A 24,247-nucleotide genomic window follows, 5' to 3' on the forward strand; every position below is an offset into this window, starting at 1 on the left:
GCGAGTTCTGCTTAGTTGAGGATGAGACCCTCCATCATAAAATGCCAAGTATAGGTCTACTGTCCTTGATTCACATAACCAGGATAGCAACGCTTTATTACTCCTGCCCCAATAACAAAGATACTGGGGACCCCACAACAGCCAAAGTGACCATTTGGGCAGGCAGTCCATCATGTTAGGCAGGGTGGGTGTGCCCATGCAAATGAGATCAGCCCCTGAAGTCCTTTTCCACAGCTCACCACCAGATGTCACGGTAGAGCTCATTCCAATTCTGCTTACATGTATTTGAGTTTAATTTACTGAACTCTGTTTATCCCCATAGCAGAGAGTCCTTAAAGTGACCCTGCTGAAGGGCCTCAACGTGGGAGGCGAAATCACCCCAGGGCATGAGGATCTGGCGGAAGTGGTGCTATGCCAGGCTCTGCCATGAGGAGGAGCTCCAGCAGTGAGTTCCCTCTTCCCCACCCAGCCAGACCCTTAACCTGGGGCCAGACCTTCTTTCCCAAAGTGAAAGAATCCGACATTTCCAGTTCACCAGGAAACTGCCACCTATGGACCGGCATTGTACCTGCTGCGGCTTTGATCTCTGGCTCTGTATTCTGGGCATTGTGAGTTTCAAGCCTTCATATGAGGCAGAGATTTCAATTACCCAAGGTCAAAGCGCTTTGGGGCTTTACTTTATCTACCCTCACATGACCCACAAATACCATGGGGATCATTTTCCAAAAGTTGTGGCTCTTCTACAGCAGGAAGAAGGATAAAAGATAACACCAACCAAACTGGGCTGAAAAGCTTAATGGAAAACAGAGCAGTGGGTTGATTTCCATCTCCAACCCACTAGAGCCCATTTCCCTCCCAGAGCGTGGAGTAGAACCCATACATCCTGACGCCCAGTCTCCCCTGCTCTATCCACTAAACCCCACACCTCTCCCAGAGCCATGAATAGAACCCAGGAGTCCTGGTTCCCAGATCCCCCTGCTGGCTGCCTCAAAAGAACACATGGGAGGAACAGAGAGAACTCTCCATCATTAACATTCAGACAAATCAATGAAGTGTCTCAGTGTTGGAGGGTGTCAGAGAATTTCACTTTTGTCCTACAGCCCTTGTGGGCTCTGCCTGGGGGCCTCTTGCAGACCCTGGAAGACACAAACACAAGGAGCAATGAAGGGTCATCAACGATCTGGTCTCCATTTTACACCAGGTCCTGCCTCATGAGCTGATATACGCTCTGATTTCTCACACTCAGCCAGGTTGAGTGACCCCCAACAATATTCTGTGTATTCCTTTGGGGGCGCTGTGCTGCAGGGAGCAGGGCAGGGGCTCAGCAGGGGGCGCTCTCCCCTGGCAGATAGTGCAGGCTGCCATGACCTGTGCAGTGCCAGGGGGCACTGTGTGTTAGGAAGGGGCATGAATGTCTCCTTAGCGTGCATCATGCTAATGGATTTGTCATCTCATGGAAGGTGTGCATAGAAGCGAATGACCTGCCCCGTCATTAAATACCCATATACTGGCTCTTAACATGCACAATTCTTGTCCCCAAAATTCCCACCTCCGCTTCGACTGGGCATGTAAATCTTGCTCTGCTGTGTTCATAGATGTCAGTTCCATGCCTTTGTATAACAGCTGCAGTGTCCTACACTGGGGGAGGTTGGATGGTGGCTGGGATCACTGCTCGCTGACATTGTGCAAAAGCCACTATGCCCCACTGCAGGGGGACTGCATAAAGTGCTGGGTGCCATCTTTTGGGGTTTGAATCAGAACCTTCTGCCCCATAACCTTTGGTGCCTTGAAATGCTCAGCTCCTGCAGCTCCCTGTCTGGATGCTCCCTGCCAGCAGACAAGCGTGTACGGAGCATCTGCGATCAACAGCCCTGGTTTAGGAATGCCGACTCCAGTAGCCTGCTTGGTACCTCTCACCATGCTCTGGTCTCTACAAGTCTTGGTTACTACTAGCCAAGGGACGCCAACACTCCCTGCCCCGGCACAAATTTCTCCCCAAACCATCTGCCTGGAAATGTCCATCCCTCTCCTGGAGCATCCAGACCAATAATAAGGGTCACTTGCTCCTTTAAAGAGACAATCCACAGCTGCTCGCCACGTTAACTCGAGTTACCAGTGACTTGAATTCAAACCCAGCCCTGGGTTGGTTTAGATTAAAATGAAGCAAATTTATTAACAACAGCCCATGGGTTAAGTGATGCCAAGTGAAAAGAATCCAAGCGAAAAATGATTACAAGAAAATCACTGTGAAAACACGCAGCTGAAAGACTAAAACTCAATGTAGCAAGGCACGGTCTGCATTCAAGATGGTTTCGCCCTCCGATTATGCTTGGTCCAGCCTGGCCAACTGGCTCTCAGGTCATAACCTTCCATCAAACTTTGGGGCACTGGTTTCACCTGTCTTCTTAGGTGGAAGATAACTTGGAGGTTCACTGCCCCTCTCTCTATTGTCCCTGAGAGCATGTTCCTTTAAGTTCATTGATGCTGCTTCAAGAAGCAGGAAAGTCTCCTGGGGGAGCCGCTTGAGCTCCCCGCCGATAGCTGAGTCCTTACCTCCTGTCCTTGGTGGCTTGATGGCTTTGTAGAATTTCAGAAAGCCTTTGACAAGGTCCCTTGCCAAAGGCCCTTAAGCAAAGTAAGCTGTTACAGGATAAGAGGGAAGGTGCCCTCATGGATTGGTAACTGGTTAAAAGACAGGAAAGAAAGGGTAGGAATAAATAGTCAGTTTTCAGAATGGCGAGAGGTAAATAGTGGTGTCCCCCAGAGGTCTGTACTGGGCCCAGTCCTATTCAGCATACTCATAAATAATCTGGGAAAAGGGGTAAACAGGGAGGTGGCAAAATTTGCAGATGATACAAAACGACTCAAAAGAGTTAAATACAAAGCAGACTGTGAAGAGCTACAAAGGGATCTCACAAAACTGGGTGACTGGGCAAAAAATGGCGGATGAAATTCAGTGTTGTTAAATGCAAAGTAATGCCCATGGAAAACATAATCAACACTCTACATATAAAATGATGGGGTCTCAATTAGCTGTTACCACTCAAGAGAGAGATCTTGGAGGCATTGTGGATGGTTCTCTGAAAACATTCACTCAATGTGCAGCAGCTGTCAAAGAAGCAAACAGAATGCTGGGACTCATTAGGACAGGGATAGATAATAAGACGTGTAACAAGGGAGCATGGCCTCCCTCCCAGATGGATGGAGGGACAACCACAACCGTGTCCTCGTGGGCCGAGCCAGGACACCCTCTCCCTCCCCGCCGGAAACAGAGGGGCGGAACAGGAACCTGAAGTGTAAAAGGCAGGCCCGCCAGCTCAGATGGGGAGGAGCCACCAGAGGAGAAGGACATCTTCCATCCACTGCTGGAGCTCGGACCCAACAGCGCCTGCTACAGCGCCCGAAACCCACAGAGACTGCCAGAGCTGCCAGAGACACCAAGTAGCTTCTGGGGCTGCCGCTAGCTATTTATCCCGGCAAGATGAACGACGACCCTGGGACCAGGTACCCCAGCCCCAAATAGGAGTGTAGAATGTAGCCCAGGGCAGTGGTGCTCAACCAGGAGTATGTGTACCCCTGGGGGCACCCAGAGGTCTTCCAGGGGGTACATCAGCTCATCTAGATATTTGCCTAGTTTTACAGCAGGCCACATAAAATGCACTAGCGAAGTCAGGACAAAGTAAAATTTTATACAGACAATGACTGGTTCAAACTGCTCTACATATTATACACTGAAATGTAAGTACAATATTTATATTCTGATTGATTTATTTTATATTGCATGGTAAAAATGAGAAAGGAAGTAATTTTTCAGTAAGTGTGGCTGTGACTCTTTTGTATTTTTATGTCTGATTTTTTAAGCAAGTAGTTTTTAAGTTTCATAGTAGCAACTGTGTTAGTCTGTATTCGCAAAAAGGAAAGGAGGTCTTGTGGCACTTTAGAGACTAACCAATTTATCTGAGCATAAGCTTTCTTTAGCTACAGCTCACTTCATCGAATGCATTCAGTGGAAAATACAGTGGGGAGATTTATATACATAGAGACCATGAAACAATGGGTGTTACCATACACACTGTAAGGAGAGCTATTACCAGCAGGAGAGCGGGGGGGGAACCCTTTTGTAGTGATAATCAAGGTGGGCCATTTCCAGCAGTTGACAAGAATGTCTGAGGAACTGCTGGAAATGGCCCACCTTGATTATCACTACAAAAGGTTACCCCCCCACCCCCACCCCGCTCTCCTGCTGGTAATAGCTCACCTTAACTGATCACTCTCTTGTTACAGTGTGTATGGTAACACCCATTGTTTCATAGTCTCTATGTATATAAATCTCCCCACTGTATTTTCCACTGAATGCATCCGATGAAGTGAGCTGTAGCTCACGAAAGCTTATGCTCAAATAAATTGGTTAGTCTCAAAGGTGCCACTAATACTCCTTTTAGTTTTTAAGTGAGGTATAACTTAGGGATGCGCACAACAAATCAGAAAGGGGTACATTAGTCTGGAAAGGTTGAAAGCCACTGGCCCAGGAGAGCCAAATATAATTGTTTTGGCTGGATTTCTCCACTGACCCAGTGGTGGACCATTCCACCACTCTTAGGGCCCTGGGCTAGAGTTGGGTGGGCCTGGGTCCCCCTACCCCCTGCCACCCACCCGGGATGGCAGGATCCCCACTCTAGGCCAAGAGGCCTGTGTTTGTTGGTGGTTTGCCAGAGCCAGGACCCCCAACTGTTTGCAGCCCAGCCCTGCTTGAGTGTCTGGGCTTATAGACTTTACTGCTCTGCCCTGACTACAGGTGAGAATCCTCTATCTGTTTGGTGCCCCATCCTGACCGGGGGCCTGGAGGCCTAGACTCATTATTGCTGTGTCCTGAATACAGGCCAGAGCCTCCTAACTGCTAGCTGCCCCACTCTGCCTGAGGGTCTGGGCTTATAGACCTTGCTGCTCTAACCTGATTGCAGGCTAGAGCCCTCTGTTTGGTGCCCCGCCCTGTCAGAGGTCCTGGCCCCCTAGACTCATTACTGCTCTACCCCACCAAGTGGTGGAGACCCCGGTGCTAATTCCCCCTGAACCGTGCCCTTTCAGAAGCCTTGTTGCGAAGGAGCGTGGCCTTCCTCCCAGAGGGATGGAGAGACAGCCACGACCACCTTACAGACAGAAAACATCATATTGCCTCTACATAAATTCATGGCATGCCCACTGTGACAGGGCACCCCATATTCTTCACAGTGATATTATTGTTAATTGCTTATGGCATCATCATAATGCATTTTATGCAAGATAGGTCATGTTAGATATCATTGAAAATTTTATAATTTACTGAATATGATTATCCTATTTGTATGCGTGTATCCTTTTTGTATCTGAAGTTAAGAATATTGATTATGTATCTGTGTTACAAATGTGTTTACACACGGGCAACACCCACTAAGCAGAAGGCACTCAGTCTAGATGGCTGGATGGGAAAGGCCCATTCAGGTTAATGAGCCATTAGGAGAAAACAATAGGCCTTAGAAGAAGTTTATCTCCACCAGTGGTGGAGGGAGGAGGGGGCCTTCCTGAGGAACCTACAAACAGCCTCTGACTCATGGCTGATATGACACTACAGGGACTTGTGACCAGGTCACCTGGTGCTGGACTCCATCTTGGAATACATGTTTTTCCACTGGCTGGCATGGGAACCAAGCTTTGACACAAAGGGTTCCCGCCATATGCAACAGCTAATTCAGGCAGGGGAGGGATATCATCATGGCTCTTCACTGACTCCCCATCCAAAGAGACTCCTGAAAACACCTGAGGAACAAAGACTGAACTGGGGGAAGTCCTGGACCCAGGCTAGAGGTATTTTTAGCCTGTGAACAAAACACCTGGGGATTCCAAGTCATAAGTTAGTGCAGCTTACCTCTTAAGAGCCTGCATCTGCTTGTGTCATCATTTAAGATGAGAATTTTCTATTCATATCCGATCTATGTAATATACGAGCAAAAGAACATAAAAACAGCCAGACTGGGTCTGACCAAAGGTCCATCTAGCTCAGTATCCTGTCTTCCTACAGTGGCCAGTGCCAGGTGCCCCAGAGGGAATGAACAGAACAGGTAATCATCAAGTGATCCATTCCCCGTCACTCATTTCCAGCTTCTGGGAAACAGAAACTAGGGCCACCATCCCTGCCCATCCTGGCTAATAGCCATTCATGGACCTATCCTCCATGAATTATCTAGTTCTCTTTGAACCCTGTTATAGTCTTGGTTTTCACAGCATCCTTTGGCAAAGAGTTCCACAGGTTCACTGTGCATTGTGTGAAAAAAATACTTCCTTGTGTTTGTTTTAAACCTGCTGCCTATTAATTTCACTTGGTGACCCCTTTTACTTGTGTTATGCGAAGGAGTAAATAACACTTCCTTATTTACTTTCTCAACACCAGTCATGATTTCATTATGTTACGATTAGTTTGCATGTTTTGTTTATTTGCAAGGTAATCTGCTTTGATCTGATTGCTATCCCTTATAATCACTTAAAATCTATTGTTTGTAGTTAATAAACTTGGTTTTGCTTTTTCTAAAAGCAAGGTGTCTGTTAATCATAACTCGGGGCAGAAAGCTATTGTACATTCCTCTCCACATTGAGGGAGGGGACAAATTTCATGAGCTTACGCTGTACAGTTCCCTGTGCAGTGCAAGGTGGTATAATTTTGGCTTTACACTCCAGAGGGGGTGCTTGCCTTAGGAACTGAGAGGTGCCCTAGCTGGGCCTTCCCAGGCAGTGGCTGGTTAAAGAACCTGTCTGCATATAACTGCAGCTGGGTGTGTCCCTACCTGTGTGTGTGCTGGTAAAAGTGCAGGCTGGAGCCTGGGAGAGGGCTTGTCAGGCTGGTCACAGCAATACAGTGTAAAGGGAGCCCAGGCTGGTGGGTCAGGGGACTCAGTGGTACCCCAGTTCCAAGTGGCAGCCCATGGAGGGGAACCCTTCACACCCATATCTTGAATACTGCGTGCAAATCTGGTTGCACCATCTCAAAAAAGATATATTGGAATTGGAAAACATACAGAAAAGGGCAACAAAAATGACAAGGGGTATGGAACAGCTTCCGTATGAGGAGAGATGACTAAGACTGGGACTTTTCAGCTTGGAAAAGAGACAACTAAGGGGGGGGATATCACAGGGGCCTATAAAATCATGACTGGTGTGGAAAAAGGAAATAAGGAAGTGTTATTTACCCTTCTTAACACAAGAACTAGTGGTCACCAAATGAAAAGGGCAGCAGGTTCAAAACAAACAAAAGGAAGTATTTCTTCACACAACGCACAGTCAACGTGTGGAACTCTTTGCCAGAGGATGTTGTGAAGGCCAAGACTACAACAGGGTTCAAAAGAGAACTACATAAGTTCATGGAGGATAGGGCCACCAACAGCTATTAGCCAGGGTGAACAGAGCTACAAACCGTGCTTTGCCAGAAGCTGGGAATAGGTGACAGGGGATGGATCACTTGATGATGACCTGTTCTGTTCATTCCCTCTGAAGCACCTGGCATTAGCCACTGTCAGAAGACAGGATACTCGGCTAGATGGACCTTTGGTCTGACCCAGTCTGGCTGTTCTTATGTTCACCACATATGTACATCATAATTCTCTTGTCACTGGGCACCTGCTTCATTTGTATTCAAGCCCTGGGAAGACCTGGTTCCCCTTTGTTCAAATGCAGACTTTATAATAGACTCAGAGAGGACAGCCATATCTCCACCTGGTGCGTTCTCACATATACGCCACAGTGATACTATTGGCCAGTGTGGTGGGAGTGTGCAAGGCAGAACGTATACACACGTCATTGCAGCCATGTGTAGGGTGTGAATGCAGGGCTTCCTGGGTTCACACTGAGCAAGCAAACTCTGTGCATGAGAGTTGTGTAGCTGTGAAACAGTAGCCACGCCCCTCCCCAGACATGGATGCATTTTGGTTGGTTGCTGGAGCCTGTGTGGTGTCTAAAACCCTTTCAGATTGAGCAGAGGCACTGACTTCCCCTCTTTCCACTGGGTGCTTGACCCGCACTCTGCCCCTAGTCCTGCCCCCACTCCACCCCTTCCATGAAGCCCACCCCTGCCCCGCCTCTTCCCACCCCTTCCCCACCCCCATTCCAACCCCTTTCCCAAAGTCCCTGCCCCACCTCCACCCTATCCCTGCCCCTATTCCAACTCCTTCCCCAAATCCCCGCCCCAGCCCCACCTCCTCCCCAAGAGCACCGCGTTCTCGCTCCTCCCCCTCCCTCCAGCTGTTTGGCGGCGGCCGGACAGGAAGCACTGGAAGGTAGGTGGAGGGGCAGGGATGCGGTGCACTCAGTGCAGGGGGAGGAGGTGGGGCGGGGGGACGGGAGCTCGGCTGCCAGTTTGTACAGAGCACCCACTAATTTTTCCCCATGGGTGCTCCAGCCCTGGAGCATCCAAGGAGTCGGCACCTATGAGATCCAGTGGATGCTTCTCAGATCTCACTCTTGGACTTTCCACCAGAACCTTCTAACCCCCTCTCCCAGACTAAAATTCAAGGGGAGCGATTGCAGCCCAAATGGGTCACCCTATGGAGAGAATCCAGGGCCCAAACTGAAGGTCCCCCTTCACAGAGCAAGCCAGTTACCTGGATCTAGAAGCAGCAGTGGGAGACGAGGAAGATGAGGCCATTGATGAGGAAAAAGGAGCCACCCACTACCAGCTCCTGGACCCAGAGGAAGCTGTGAGCTGCAGAGAGAGGAGAATAATGAGTGGAACCGGTAGATGAACATCACTGCTAATGGTGACCCACATGATCTCTGTGTGTCTGTGCCTCCAGGACTCATGACAAACTCCCCTGGATCCCAGGAGCCATCAAGGTGAGATGTGAGACCCACCCAGCCCTTCTCTCTTAGATAGGTGGATACCGACCCCTGATTCTTCCCATCTGTGTGTCTGTTCTGCTTCTCTCTTCCTGCCCTCCAATGCAGTAACCTGCCCTGACCTCGCTTGGCCATCAGGGGCACTGGGTGCTGGTTGCTCGCTTGAGAACTGTGTCTCGGGTTCGAGGGTGAATTTATGTGGGAAGTTGTTAAAAGCCATAGCCCGCCTCACCTGATACTGTGACATTCATGGCCCAACTCCTTGGGGACAGGATCCACCTCCCGCTCACATTCTCCTCATACTCGCAGGTGAATTCTCCAGTGTTGTTGGGACCAGACCACAGGATGCTGAGCACAGAGATGTTCATAGAGCACGTCCTGGACTCTGTGGTGTTCACCTCAGATCCAACGTCCCCGGGGAAGATCTTGGCTCCGTCGTTGTAGAAATGAAACATCCGCTTGCCGGCATCCCTGGGGGCCATGCAGGTGATGAACAGGGGGAGCCCTTCACTCACTGCTCCAGACAGAGGATACATGCTCAGCACCGGCTGTGGAAGGGTGTCTGAGGGGAGGAGCAAAGGGAAGGGTTCAGCAAGGACAGGGCAGTGGGGGAAATGGAGATGATGCCCGAATTTAGTTTACCCAGAGCTGACCTGTGCTCTCTCTCCAGAGCCTCTTGCTTTACTTCAGGATCCTGAGGGGATCCCCGCAGAAATGAGTGAGAGCCAGGCTAGGGGATGGGGATGGATTCCTTCAGATACAATGTGGGACTGAGATGTGGGGGTCATAAGGTGGCCAGGGTCACCAGGAGGTGATTCATTTTCTGTAACCCTTCCATTACTGGTTTCAGAGTAACAGCCCATGTTAGTCTGTATTCGTAAAAAGAAAAGGAGTACTTGTGGCACCTTAGAGACTAACCAATGTATTTGAGCATAAGCTTTTGTGAGCTACAACTCACTTCATCAGATGCTGTAGCTCACAGAAGCTTATGCTCAAATAAATTGGTTAGTCTCTAAGGTGCCACAAGTACTCCTTTTCTTCCTTCCATTACTAATGCCCTAGCTCCCAATATTTATGGAGCCCTCTGTAGATAGGGAGGGCCCAGGTTGTCTAGCCATCCCACCCTCTCTGGCCAGACTTTCTGAGACTTGGACGGCCTTGCTGGGATTCTACCATCCGAGAGGTTAAAGGAGCAAGGCAACCATGTTGGATGCCCAGGTCTGTTTCCGTTGGGCAGCCATGTTCTCGGCCATGTTGAGCAGCCATATGTTGTGCTGGTCTTTGAGGAGCAGACATTTTGGAAATCAGGGGGACATATTGGGTAGACATGTCCTTGGCTGTCTTGAGCAGCCATGTTATGTGACTGTGTTGACATCAGTATAGCGGCCATGTTGCCAATTGGGTGGGCATTTGGGATATTGAGGAAGCCATTTTCTCAGCTGGGCACCCATTATGGGCCTGAATATTGTGATGTAAGGCTCATTGAGAACATGAAAGAAGAACGGGCAGAAGAGAAGGGGAATAAAAGGAGCAGAAGTTAATTTAAAGACTAGAGTCCAGCTTAGAAGGAGGGAGAAAGGATAATAAGCAAAGTGGAATCAGAAGAGGCAGGAGTAGGGGCCAGAGGGAAGTTAGCACTGGTTCTGGTCTAGTTCTCTGGCCTGTGTAATGCTGGAGGCCAGAATAGATGGTCACAGTGGTCCTTTCTGGCTTGGCAACCTATGAAGTATGATCTATGATCCATTGATCTGCCTGGATTATCCAGGCCTGGGGCTCTGGTTTCTTTGCTTCAGCTATTACCCCAGCTGGCCTCTCCTGGTTGCAATGGGGACCGTGTCAGAGACCTGCTCCCTTCCTTGTCTGTGGGGTCTGTGCCTAAGAGCAATGAGTTGTGGAAAGGGCAAAGCAGTGAGGCTGGGGGCTGCTCTGGAGAGCAGAGGGAGGGGAAGACAATTGTTCTGTGGAGAGGAGCATCTGGGGCAGATGGGGCAGTGCAGAGGGGAGAGGAGAAAGTCCCAGGCTCTGCGAACGGGTCTCTGGGCAGTCAGACTGGGGGCACTGCTGGGGAGAGGCAGGGGGCACTGGGAGCCCTGGGATCATGGCCTGGGCTGCACCAGCACAATTCCCGGGAGTGGCTGGGAAGGGATGGAGAAGGGCCCCCCCCAGTGAGGACCCTCACGTCACACACCCCCAGGTGGAAATAGGGTCTCACCCATCACAGGCACTGGGACAGGAGGGCTCATTTTGGACGGGATCTGTCGCCCATGCTCTAGTCTCCAGTACAGACAGGTGTATGCCTTGCTATCTGCTGCGTAAGTCGTGGTGATCAGCCAGGTGCCCTGGCTGAAGTCTCCTTTGGAGATCCGCTCCCCTCTTTGATTGAAGAACCTGTATCTCTTCACTTCCTCTCCAAAGGGAGCTGAGCACCTCAGCATTACCGACTCCCCTAGGATATAGATGGGATGCAGGGGGTGGAGAGAGAGCGTGGGGGGTGGTGGAGGATCTGGAATAAAGGTAGAAGAGGTCCCCACAAAATGAGAAGAGGAGATAGATGAGCAAAGTTCGTGACCCACACACACACAAACCAGCCCAATTTCCCTGCCCAGTGCTGCCTCCCCCAGGCTGATAGAGGTGGGCTGGCTTTTCCAAGATGGGATCTCCCAGACGGATGGGCATACCCGGAACAGACAGGTGTGTAACCCAGAGACTCCCAGTGCTGTGACATTCAGTGTATGAAGAAGCTGCTCCCAGATCAGCCCCCAGCTGAGATGCTCCACCCTCCCACAATGTTGAATTGGATTTTGCAGCTTTGTGACCCCAGGGGCAGCCCAGCATGTGACAGGAACAGTCTCTCCAGAGAGCTATCCAGGGTGCTCAGGGCTCAGGGAGTGGGACGGGGCCGCAGGGGTTTTGGAAAACAGGGGTCAGCATTAGATACAGAAGAAGTGTCTCACCCAGCTGGAATCTGTGGAAGGACCTGGGAGGTGAGGGGCAGATATTACAAGGCAAATTTCATTTCAGGAATTAGGAGGGGTTGGAGACTTCTCCATGGGAAACTCCCTGCACCTCTGTACCTCACTGACCCCCAACCCTGCACTGTGCCCACATGTTTCCCAGCAGGGCTACGGTATGGGTGGTCTCTGCCTGAGCTGTGAGCATCACCCAGTCACTCCACTGGAACCAGGGACCTCTTTGGAGACCAAATCCCTGCCATGATAGACTAATTTGTGTCCTATGGTGCTTTCACCCCAGGGGCCAAGCATGTCAGGATAGCACCTTCCCTTCTCATACACATGGGCAGGGAGGAATCCTGGCATATTGGTGCCGGCAGGGGGTTGGGTAACATGATAGTAACCAATGCCTCCCCTGACAGAAATCATGACTGAGGAATCCAGGCAGCTGCAGGGCTGTAGATTTACAGAGGGTGGCCCTGACAGCACCCACCTGGGACCCTGGTGCTTTGAGCTTGCCCACAGCAGTGACCCATCAGTGCCCAGTCTTTTCTGATCAGTAGGGACCTCCTGAGGCCACCACAAAGTGTCTGAGATCCTGGGAGTGGCCCTGACCAGAGACAGGGGGTGAAGCTGGGGTGTTGGAGTGGACTTAACATTCCCAGGAAGTCTCCCATCAAACAGCAGGAAAAACAGGGGCTCACCTGTCACTGTTATGGAGACGGAGCTACTGTTCCTAGATGAGATCTCTTGATTGGATTCCAATCTCCAGTACGCACAGCTGTATGACCCAGCATTTTCCTTCTCTGCTGTGAACTCCAGCCGGGCTCCAGCGTTAGGGTTGAGGACTACGCTGGAGTCCTGCTGCCCTTTGTGATAGAAGAATCTGTATCCTGAAACCTCCTCATGCCCAGGAGCCGAGCATGTGAGGTTAACCTGCTCCCCTAGGAGATACACTGTGTACCAGTACTCCCGCAAGAGTTTGGGGGCTGGCGAGAGATCTAGAAGAGAGGCAGGGGGTCACTGTTGAGGGAGAGGCCACGATGGAATGAGCAGAAGGGAGAAGGGGACAGAGATGAGTCCTGGACAGACATGATCACAAACCAGCCTCATCTCACTGTTCAGCACCCGCCCCCACACTGGGAAATACACCACGGAAAATAGACCATGGCCCGTCTCTCTCCCTCTGGGATCATTTTATAGATTCCAAGGCCACAAGGGACCATTGTGATCATGGAGTCCGACTTCCTGTGTCATCCAGGCCCTAGGACTTCCCTGCAGTGATTCCTCTGTGACCTAGAGCAGATCTCTGAGAGAAACATTCAGGCTTGATTCAGAAATCACCAGTGCTGGAGAATCCACCACGACCCATGGGGTATTGTCCCAGTGGTTAGTTCACCTCACTGTTAAAATCTGCACCTTATTTTCAGTCTGAATTTATCTAGCTCCAGCTCCCAGCCATTGGCCATGTTTGATCTTTGTCTGTTCAACTGATGAGCCATCGATTGTCCAATTTCTGTTCCCCACATAGGAACTGCTAGATTGTGATCAACTCCCCCTTAACCTTCTCTTTGTTATGCTAAACACCTCCAGCTCCTGGAGTCTCTCACTATAAGATGGACCCACTCTTTGTGCGGCTGGGCAAATTCCAGCTCCCCCATCTGTGAAACTTAACACCCTCCATTCCACAGCCTGCTTCCCCTTGATAATATCCCCCCTCTGACCCACAATGTGCTGGTTTCCCCTCCCTTGCACAGAGGAGATGGCAGAGTGGGTGGGACCCAGACTGTGCTGAGGAATAATTCAGAGATGGGGGCAGGAGCCCAGGAGAGAATCTGCTTTTCTCATCAGGGATTAGGGGCATCAGGAACAGAGATAGGGCAAAAAGGATCCTTCATCCACCTGGTGCACCCCAAATCCCCACACTCTCTGTAATGTTGCACCCCATAGTGCTTTATGGGAATATGCTCATGAATTTATATATGACATAACTGGAATATGTTTTATGCTACGTATGCCATGTAACATATCTCTATAAAGGTTATGATCTAGTGAATATATTCATCCTATTTGTATGCATGTATCATTTTTGTATTTGAAGTTATGAATATTGGCTGTGTACTTATTTAATCTTAAAAAGAACAGGAGGACTAGTGGCACCTTAGAGATTAACCAATTAATTAATCACTTCATCGGATGCTGTAGCTCACGAAAGCTGATGCTCAAATAAATTGGTTAGTCTCTAAGGTGCCACTAGTCCTCCTTTTCTTTTTGCGAATACAGACTAACACGGCTGCTACTCTGAAACCCATTTAATCTTAAGTAGCCTCAGTGAAGCGGTTGGTCAGCTTCCTGAGAAAAGACTATTCTCAATAAGTGCCCAATCAAGAAACACTTAAGGCAATAATGAACGTGGAGACGCCAATCCACATCTGAGCTTTCCCAGGAATGTGGCTTGGCTGGTAAGGAACTCAGTCACGCATGGACATGTGACTGGCCCATGTGACTCCAAAACTCTATTTTGTAGCTGGATTCTACACAGGGGGAAAGAAGGGTGACCACCCACAAGTGAAAGTCTATTTAAACCCCTGGGAGACCCCTCCATTTTATCTTCAGCTGGCTCAAGAGATAGCCTCTCCACCCCAAAGGATACCTGAAAGAAACTGGGACTGTCATAAATATAAAGGGAAGGGTAAACCCCTTTAAAATCCCTCCTGGCCAGAGGAAAAATCCTCTCACCTGTAAAGGGTTAAGAAGCAAAAGGTAACCTCGCTGGCACCTGACCAAAATGACCAATGAGGAGACAAGATACTTTCAAAAGTTGGGAGGAGGGAGAAAAACAAAGGGTCTGTGTCTGTCTGTGTGATGCTTTTGCCGGGGACAGAATAGGAATGCAGTCTTAGAACTTAGTAAGTAATCTAGCTAGGTATGTGTTAGATTATGATTTCTTTAAATGGCTGAGAAAATAGCTGTGCTGAATAGAATGACTATTCCTGTCTGTGTGTCTTTTTTGTAACTTAAGGTTTTGCCTAGAGGGATTCTCTAGAATCCCTTCAAGAAGGATGTGGATAAATTGGAGAGAGTCCAGCGAAGGGCAACAAAAATGATTAGGGGACTGGAACACATGAGTTATGAGGAGAGGCTGAGGGAGCTGGGATTGTTTAGCCTGCAGAAGAGAAGAATGAGGGGGGATTTGATAGCTGCTTTCAACTACCTGAAAGGGGGTTCCAAAGAGGATGGCTCTAGACTGTTCTCAATGGTAGCAGATGACAGAACGAGGAGTAATGGTCTCAAGTTGCAGTGGGGGAGGTTTAGATTGGATATTAGGAAAAACTTTTTCACTAAGAGGGTGGTGAAACACTGGAATGCGTTACCTAGGGAGGTGGTAGAATCTCCTTCCTTAGAGGTTTTTAAGGTCAGGCTTGACAAAGCCCTGGCTGGGATGATTTAACTGGGAATTGGTCCTGCTTTGAGCAGGGGGTTGGACTAGATGACCTTCTGGGGTCCCTTCCAACCCTGATATTCTATGATTCTATGATTCTATGTTTTGAATCTAATTACCCTGTAAGGTATTCACCATCCTGATTTTACAGAGGTGATTCTTTTTTACTTCTATTAAAAGTCTTCTTGTAAGGAAACTGAATGTTTTTTCATTGTTCTAAGATCCAAGGGTTTGGGTCTGTGGTCACCTATGCAAATTGGTGAGGATTTTTACCAAACCTTCCCCAGGAAATGGGATGCAAGGGTTGGGAGGATTTTGGGGGGAAAGACGTTTCCAAACTACGTTTTTTCAGGAACCCAGATAAAGTTTGGTGGTGGCAGTGGAAGTCCAAGGGCAAAGGGTAAAATAGTTTGCACCTTGGGGAAGTTTTAACCTAAACTGGTAAAAGTAAGCTTAGGAGGTTTTCATGCAGGTCCCCACATCTGTACCCTAGAGTTCAGAGTGGGGAAGGAACCTTGACAGGGACAAAGGACAGTAACTACAGGGGGTGCGTGAGTGATTGCTGGACCCAGACTAGAAGGAGCCTAGTCTGTAAAAGAAGCTTACTGGAACATCTTTGAGGGTGAGGTTTCATCTGTAATCACCTTCTTACTGTATTAGGCATAGACTTGCGTGTTTTATTTTATTTTGTTTGGTAATTTACTTTTTTCTGTCTGTTACTACTTGGAACCACTTAAATCTTACTTTTTGTATTTAATAAAATCACATTTTACTTATTAATTAACCCAGAGTATGTATTAATGCCAGGGGGGTGGGGGGTGGGGAACAGCTGTACATATCTCTCTATCAGTGTTATAGAGGGCGAACAATTTATGAGTTTATCCTGTATAAGCTTTATACAGGGTAAAATGGATTTATTTGGGGTTTGGACCCCATTGGGAGTTGGGCATCTGAGTGTTAGAGACAGGAACACTTCTTAAGCCGTTTTCAGTTAAGCTTACAGCGTTCGGGGACCTGCTTCAGACCTTGGTCTGGGTTTTCAGCAGGCAGGAGTGTCTGGCTCAAGCCAGCCAATGTTCTGAAGTCCCAAGCTGGCAGGGGAAATGTCTCAGAGGTAGTCTAAGCACATCAGTTGGCAGTTCCCAAGGGGTTTTCTGTGATCCAACCCGTCACACTCTCCATCCAGGGGGAAGTGGGTGCAAAAATGGGGATTATTGATACAAATGGTTCAACCCAAAGACCCCCATTTCCATCAGGGTATTCACCCCATGTTCTCTACCAGGGGCAGTGGTAGAAGAGGGGGGAGAATCCATCAGCCAACCATCGGACCTGCCTAGCAGTAGCTAGAAGGCATTGAAAAGAAAAGAGGAAGCTCAGGCGGATGTGGGGAAGGGAAGGGAGGGGGGCAGTTTTTCCACCCACCTTGTTTCCTCTGGGGTCTCTGAAGAACCTGCTTTTAATGTCCTCTGGGCGGGGCTGAGTCTGTGCCCCTGCGCCCTTAGTCCTTTGTGGGAGGCCAGAGCTGGAGCAGAGAGAGCCCCCCCTCCACATTCAGCCCCACAGTGATGAGCCCCTGACCGGGAGGGACTCAGAGTAATGGGGAGGTGGGTGGTCAGTCTCCATGGCCCGTCCAGCCCTTGCTCTCTCTGCTGAGGCTGCCAATGTGCAGCTGGGTAGCATCATGGGGAAGGAGGGATCTTCTCCCCTATGGCCTGGGGTGGGACCCACCAAAGGGATCAGCTGGGGTCACTCTTCCATCCCCATGGACATGGCTCTGGACTGGAGCTGCTGCTGCTGGGGCAGGTTCCAAAGGAGATACTTGTGAACGGGGCAGCCTGGCCCACCCAGGGGATGACATGAGGGCACCCGGGGATCCCCCCCTTGCTATTCCAAACACCACAGTGTGAGAGGAGCGGGGTCCCTGACCTCACTCCCTGAGATGCCCCTTCCCACACGAGCAGCTCAGAAAGGACAGGAGACGTCGTTACCTGCGGGGTACACCGGTCTGAGGAGTATCTGGAGAGAGGCTGGAAGAGAAGAGAAGAGAGGGGCTGAGAGCTCCAGCGAGGGGATGGGGATTCAGGGGGATGGAGGGATGTGGGGCAGGGAGGGGGAGGAGTCTACAGACAGACAGAGGGGTGAGGGCCGAGGGAGGTCACTTACGCAGCAGAGGCAGAAGGAGAGTTAGCGCCATGCTGAGCTGGTCGCTCTGGGCTGGGAGCTGGGTTCTCGGCCCCGTCTGGGTGCAAGGAGGGGGCAGGGCCCCTCCCCTCTGATGGAGGCAGAGGAAGCCACAGCCTCATTTGCAGCCACTGCTCAGCTGGGCGGCAGGACAGGCAGCAGCATCTCAGGTAAGGAGGGGCTGAGGGCAGCTGACCACTTCCCGCCACCTTCTCCAGTGTTTGCACTGGCTTTTGTACTTCAACGCAGAGCTGGGGGGAGGGGCCGGACCAGCCGCCCCCGAGGGCTGGATCTTCCCAGGGTAGCCCAGGGTACCAGCTGGTGTAAAGAAATCTTCCTTGAGTTACACGGGTTTACACCCACTGGGGAGCTATGGCCCATTGACCCCAGCTGGGATCTGCCCCATTGACTCCAGTTGAGCTACAACCCATTCACCCCAGCTGGGGATCTGACCCATGGACCCAAGCTGGGGGTCTGGGCCATTTACAGTGATGAAATGGCTGTCACTGCTGGAGGGTTTTTTTCATTGTTTGATGTTCCCGATGTGCTCACGGATATTTCTGCCCAGAACGCAAGAAGAGAAATTGCAGTATTATATCTTTGATGCAACCAGCCTCCTGGCCTGGGGCCAGCCCTCCTTACCAGGGCATAATTTGCATGTCTGTTGATCGAAGTAATCAGAGTCACTTTTAGTTCATCAGGAAGCTGTCATCTAGGGTTTGCCCTAGTGCAGCTTTGATGTCCGGTCCCGTCCGTAGCGCTCTCAGCCTTGTAAGCATAAAGGCTCAATAGGAGCTGGAGATTTTAGTTGACCAGTGCAAGCAACTATAGGGACATAGTTTGTCTTCCTTGGGACACCCTGAAAATATCAGGATCCCCAAACTTCCCACTACTCCACAGTTGATACATGAATAAAAAATGGCACGAACCAAACCGGGCCAGAAACAAGTTTAATTCAGAAGAGCATGGTTGGACAGGGGCATTTACCAGCAGCTCTAACCACTAGATCCAAACTCCTCCCAGACTTGTGATAGACCCCATGAGCCCTGGCTCCCAAACCCCCCTGCTCTAACTACTAGACCCCACTCCCCCTCCCAGAGCCAGGACAGAACCCAGGAGTCCTGCCTCCCAGCCCCCTGTCACGGAGTCACTGGAGCGATGCCCTGGAACTACTCCATATGAAGCCAGTCAGTACTCTGGGGGAACCTCCTCTCTCTGAGCAGACTGTCTCCAGGGCAAGAAGCTTACACCTTCCTGGGTCTGACCTTGAAGCATTCAGCATCCCCTTCCACACCGTGGGCTTCCCACAGCAAGTCTGCCCGGGGGGGGGGCTCCTGGGTAAGCCAGAGGGCTCTACACCCCAACTCCGCAGTCAGATATGACTCTCAGCCAGCCAGTAAAACAGAAGGTTTATTAGTCGACAGGAACACAGCGTAGGGCAGAACTTGTTTGCACAGAAATCGGTGACTTTCAGCCAAGTCCATCCTGGGGGGAGGGGAGCCCAGAGCCAGGGCTCTGGCCCACCCCCTGCGCCACAAGCCAGCCGAGACTGACTTGCTTCCAGCTGCCTGGCCCCTGCCCTGCCAGTTGCTCCTCCTCCGGCCTTTGTCTCGCTTCCTGGGCCAAGAGTCAACTGGTCACATCCCCGTCCTGGGTCTCAGGTTATGAAGGGGCAACCATAGCATCCATGCAGGCAGCTGGAGCAGCCCCCGCAAAAGTCACACATACTTATTCCCACCACCTAGACATTGATGCAATACACAGGGAAACTGAGGCACACACGGCATTCATGCAAAACAGTAAGATTCCCATACATCATAACAAGGGAAAATCCCCACTTTGTCACAAACATTCTCTCCACCCACCCCACTCTTTCAGTCTGTTCATTCTGATCTCACAGTACTTGATATTCATAAGTAGTGAATCTATGACCCTGACACACTCAGACGCCCTGTCTCCTGCTGTTTGCTGGGTATCTCTGCTCCAAGTATCGGGTGCAACACAGCTCAGTTTTTCAGCTCCAGAAGGGGCCATCCACCTGGTCAGTTTCAATCTGTCTCTGATCAATGTCACTCCCTGGGTCTCTGGATCCCCTGGTGTGTTTGGAGGGGGCATAGGTGCTATTTTGGGGTTTGGGGGCTGCCAGTCAGTAGTAACATTTGAAAACTTAATGAAGCAAACCACAAATCTCCCCCATCTCTGGTCTCTGTCAGGCCCTGGTGTCAGACAAGGCATGGTGGGGTTGGGCTCCCCAACAGCAGGGAGAGGCTCCCAGCTAATTATTAAATTTGTCATTTAGAGGGCACTGCTGTGAGGAAGCTCGCAGCCCCGGGCAGTGCTGTGAGGAGCTCGCTATATAGTCCATTCTAAGCCTCCAGCCCTGCCACTTCATTCATGATTATCATCAGGAGATGGATCAGTTAATGGCATCTTACCCAGTCCCCATGCTGGCACCAATATGCCAGAGAGGGATAATCTGCTGTCTCCTGCTGGGTAACATGTGGGGGGGAAGTGCAGGGTTGGAGCTCAGTGAGGTACAGCGGTGCAGGGAGTTTCCCATGGAGAAGTCTCCATCCCCCTCTAATTCCTGAGATGAATTTGACCTGGTAACATCTGCCCCTCACCTCCCAAGCCCTTCCAGAGATCCCGGACAGGTGTGACCTTCTTCTGTATCTAATGCTGACCCCTGTTTTCCAGACCCCCCTGTGGCCCTGTCCCTCTCCCTGATTCCTAATCTCCCTGGGTACCTCCCCGGAGACCCTGTTCCCCTCACATGCTGGGCTGCCTCTGGGGTCACAAAGCGGAAGGATCCACTTCAACATGGTGGTCAGATGGAGCACCTCAGCTGGGGGCTCATCCAGGGGCAGCTTCACTCATCCATAGAGCATCGCACAGCTGGGGGCCTCTGGGTTCTGCACCTGTCTGTACTGGGTACCCCGATCCAGCCAGGAGATCCAAGTTGGGAAAAGCCATTCCCTCTCCACCAGCCTGGACACAGACCTGGGCATCAGACATGGTCGCCTTGCATGTGTACCCTCTGGGAAGGTAGAATCCCAGCAGGGCATCCAGCTCTCACACAGTCTGGCCAGATGGGGAAGGAATCCCCAGATGTCCTGGGCCCTCCCCATCTACAGAGGGTCCATAAATATCACGGGCTGGGGCATTGGTAATGGAGAAGTGACAGAAAATGAGTCACATCCTGGTGACCCAGGCCACCTTCTGACCCCTACATCCCATCCCCATATTGTAGCTGAAGGAAGATATCCCCCTAGCCCGGCTCTCACTTATTTCATTTGGGAGCCCCTCAGGATCCTGAGGTGAAGCAAGAGGCTCTGGAGAGAGAACACAGGTCAGCTCTGAATAAACTGAATTCTGGGCACCATCTCCACTTCCCCACTGCCATTTCCCAGCTGACTCCTCCCCTTTGCTCTGCTCCCCACAGATCCCCAGCCCGTGCTTGAGCTGGATCCCCCTTCTGGAGCAGTGAGCAAAAGACTCCCCCTGCTCATCACCTGCATGGTCTCCAGGGATGCCAAGGAGTGGAGATTTCACTTCTAAAAGGACAGTGTCGAGATCATCCCCGGGGACATGGGGTCTGAGATCAACACCATGGAGTCTGGCACCGGCACTATGAATGTCTCTGTGCTCAGCATCCCGCAGGCCGGTCCCGACAACACTGGGGAATTCACCTGTGGGTATGAGGAGAACGTGAGCGGGAGGTGGATCCTGTCCCCCAGGAGCGAGGCTGTGAACGTCACTGTGAATGTCACCAGGACAGGTGAGACTTCTCTAATTACTTAATTCAGCTCAGTGTGTTGCTCCCATTGGAGGAGAACCATCCCCTGGAGCTCTCATAGGAAAGGGAGGTTGGATGAGGTGACAGATGTCACATGGGGATAGAAAACAAAGTAGAGATGAAAATCCCTCTTCTCCCCTCAGGCCCTTTCTATCTATGACACTTGCATGCCCAAGTATCTGAGCTCCTCAATGTTGTTAATGGATTTAGCCCCTCAGTGCCCATTTTAGAGATGAAGGCCAGGAGACGGTTAGTCAAACAGGGGGCTGTGGTAGAGCAGGGAATTGAACCCCCATAGCCAGTGTCCAATGTTCACTGAACCATCCTTCCCCTCTTTGGATTGACGAGCAGGCTGCTACAGACTGAACGTGCCATAGACAACACAGTGAACTGTTGTCACAAAAGTTTGGGGGCAAGGACTGATTCCTTTGTGGACTTCAGAACTTTTCTCAGGGATGTCTGGCTGTCCTCATGGCCCCTTCTCTCTCTTTTCTTATTCTGCTGCGTGAACAGCCTCTCACAATACCCGTGGTATTCTGCTGACAACAGGTGGCATCTTGCTTCTGCGTGGAGCCCTGGCTGCTCTCATCTCTTACTGCAGGAGGAAGAAAAGAGGTGTGTGAAAGGGGGAAATGTGCTGTGATCTCCCATCTGCTCCCTCGATATGGTCTAGCCAATAACTATTCTGTAGTGATCAGTGTAAATAGTTTTAAACCATTAACAACCTTTTAGAAAGCAATGTGCCATGGTGTGGGTATGGAAACCAAATCTAAAATATGCATGGCAAATGAGGTATATTCCTTTAAATGAGAAGGCAATGTTTAAAAGGAAGATAGAGGTGTAAAAAATATTAATGGACTTTTCAAATGCATCTTGGTATGTATTTATTTTAATAACACGTTGTCAAATAACCAACTCAGTTGAGGTTTGATTTAAGACAATCAATCAATCCTTAATACAGCACTATATAGAGAAAAGAAAGGAAAACGTACAAACCCTCTGAGCCTGGAGAAGTGTTGGCAGCTTACTTCACTTCTAAGTCACTCCCCAAAACTCACACCTTACATACTGAAAAAGAACGAGGAGGACTTGTGGCACCTTACAGACTAACAAATTTTATTGAGCGTAAGCTTTCGTGAGCTACAGCTCACTTCATGGGATGCATGCAGTGGAAAATACAGTGGGGAGATTTTATATACACAGAGACCATGAAACAATGGGTGTCACCATACACACTGTAAGGAGAGTGATCAGGAAAGGTGAGCTATTGCCAGCAGGAGAGCGGGGGGTGGGGGAGTGGGAGAACCTTTTGTAGTGATAATCAAGTAGGGCGATTTCCAGCAGTTGACAAGAACAGTAGGAGGGGAAATAGTTTTACTTTATGTAATGTAGACTGTAATAAAGACTCCCAGTCTTTATTCAAACCTAAGTTCATTGTATGCAGTTTGCAAATGAATTCCAATTCAGCAGTCTCTCATTGGAGTCTGTTTTTGAAGTTTTTTTGTTGAAGAATTGCCACTTTTAGGTCTGTAATTGAGTGACCAGAGAGATTGAAATGTTCTCTGACTGGCTTTTGAATGTTATAATTCTTGACGTCTGATTTGTGTCCATTTATTCTTTTACGTAGAGACTGTCCAGTTTGGCCAATGTACATGGCAGAGGGGCATTGCTGGCACAGGATGGCATATATCACATTGGTAGATTCGCAGGTGAACGAGCCTCTGATAGTGTGGCTGATGTGATTAGGCCCTATGATGGTGTCCCCTGAATAGATAAGTGGACACAGTTGGGAACGGGCTTTCTTGCAAGGATAGGTTCCTGGGTTTTTGTTGTGTGGTGTGTGGTTGCTAATGAGTATTGCTTCAGGTTGGGGGGCTGTCTGTAGGCAAGGACTGGCCTGTCTCCCAAGATCTGTGAGAGTGATGAGTCGTCCTTCAGGATAGGTTGTAGATCCCTGATGATGCATTGGAGAGGTTTTAGTTGGGGGCTGAAGGTGATGGCTAGTGACGTTCTGTTCTTTTCTTTGTTGAGCCTGTCCCGTAGTAGGTGACTTCTGGGTACTCTTCTGGCTCTGTCAATCTGTTTCTCACTTCAGCAGGTGGGTATTGCAGTTGTAAGAATGCTTGATAGAGATCTTGTAGGTGTTTGTCTCTGTCTGAGGGGTTGGAGCAAATGCGGTTGTATCGTAGAGCTTGGCTGTAGACAATGGCTCATGTGGTGTGGTCTGGGTGAAAGCTGGAGACATGTAGGTAGGAATAGTGGTCAGTAGGTTTCCAGTACAGGGTGGTGTTTATGTGACCATCGCTTATAAGCACAGTAGTATCCAGGAAGTGGAACTTTTGTGTGGACTGGTCCAGGCTGAGGTTGGTGGGGTGGAAATTGTTGAAATCATGGTGGAGTTCTTCAAGGGCTTCTTTTCCATAGGTCCAGATGATGAAGATGTCATCAATGTAGCGCAAGTAGAGTAGGGGCATTAGGGGACGAGAGCTAAGGAAGCGTTGTTCTAAGTCATCCATAAAAATGTTGGCATACTGTGAAGCCATGCGGGTACCCATAGCAGTGCCGCTGATTTGAAGGTATACATTGTCCTCAAATATGAAATAGTTATGGGTGAGGACAAAGTCACAAAGTTCAGCCACCAGGTTTGCCGTGACATTATCAGGGATACTGTTCCTGATGGCTTGTAGTCCATCTTTGTGTGTGTCATAAATATAAAGGGAAGGGTAAACACCTTTAAAATCCCTCCTGGCCAGAGGAAAAACCCTTTCACCTGTAAAGGGTTAAGAAGCTAGGATAACCTTGCTGGCACCTGACCAAAATGACAAATGAGGACACAAGATGCTTTCAAAAGCTGGAGGGAGGGAGAAACAAGGTCTCTCTCTGTCTGTGTGTGTGATGCATTTGCCGGGAACAGAAAGGAATGGAGTCTTAGAACTTAGTAAGTAATCTAGCTAGAGCTGCGTTAGATTCTGTTTGTTTAAATGGCTGAGAAAATAACCTGTGCTGAACGGAATGGAT

General features: G+C 49.8%; 1 pseudogene; it reads left to right on the plus strand.

Moving 5' to 3' along the window:
- Positions 1-24,247, plus strand: part of LOC144929187 (Fc receptor-like protein 5) — a 40,152-nt pseudogene that overhangs the window by 10,835 nt on the left and 5,070 nt on the right.

The sequence above is a fragment of the Lepidochelys kempii genome, chromosome 13 (genome assembly GCF_965140285.1).
Source record: "Lepidochelys kempii isolate rLepKem1 chromosome 13, rLepKem1.hap1, whole genome shotgun sequence".
Taxonomy (NCBI): Eukaryota; Metazoa; Chordata; order Testudines; family Cheloniidae; genus Lepidochelys; species Lepidochelys kempii.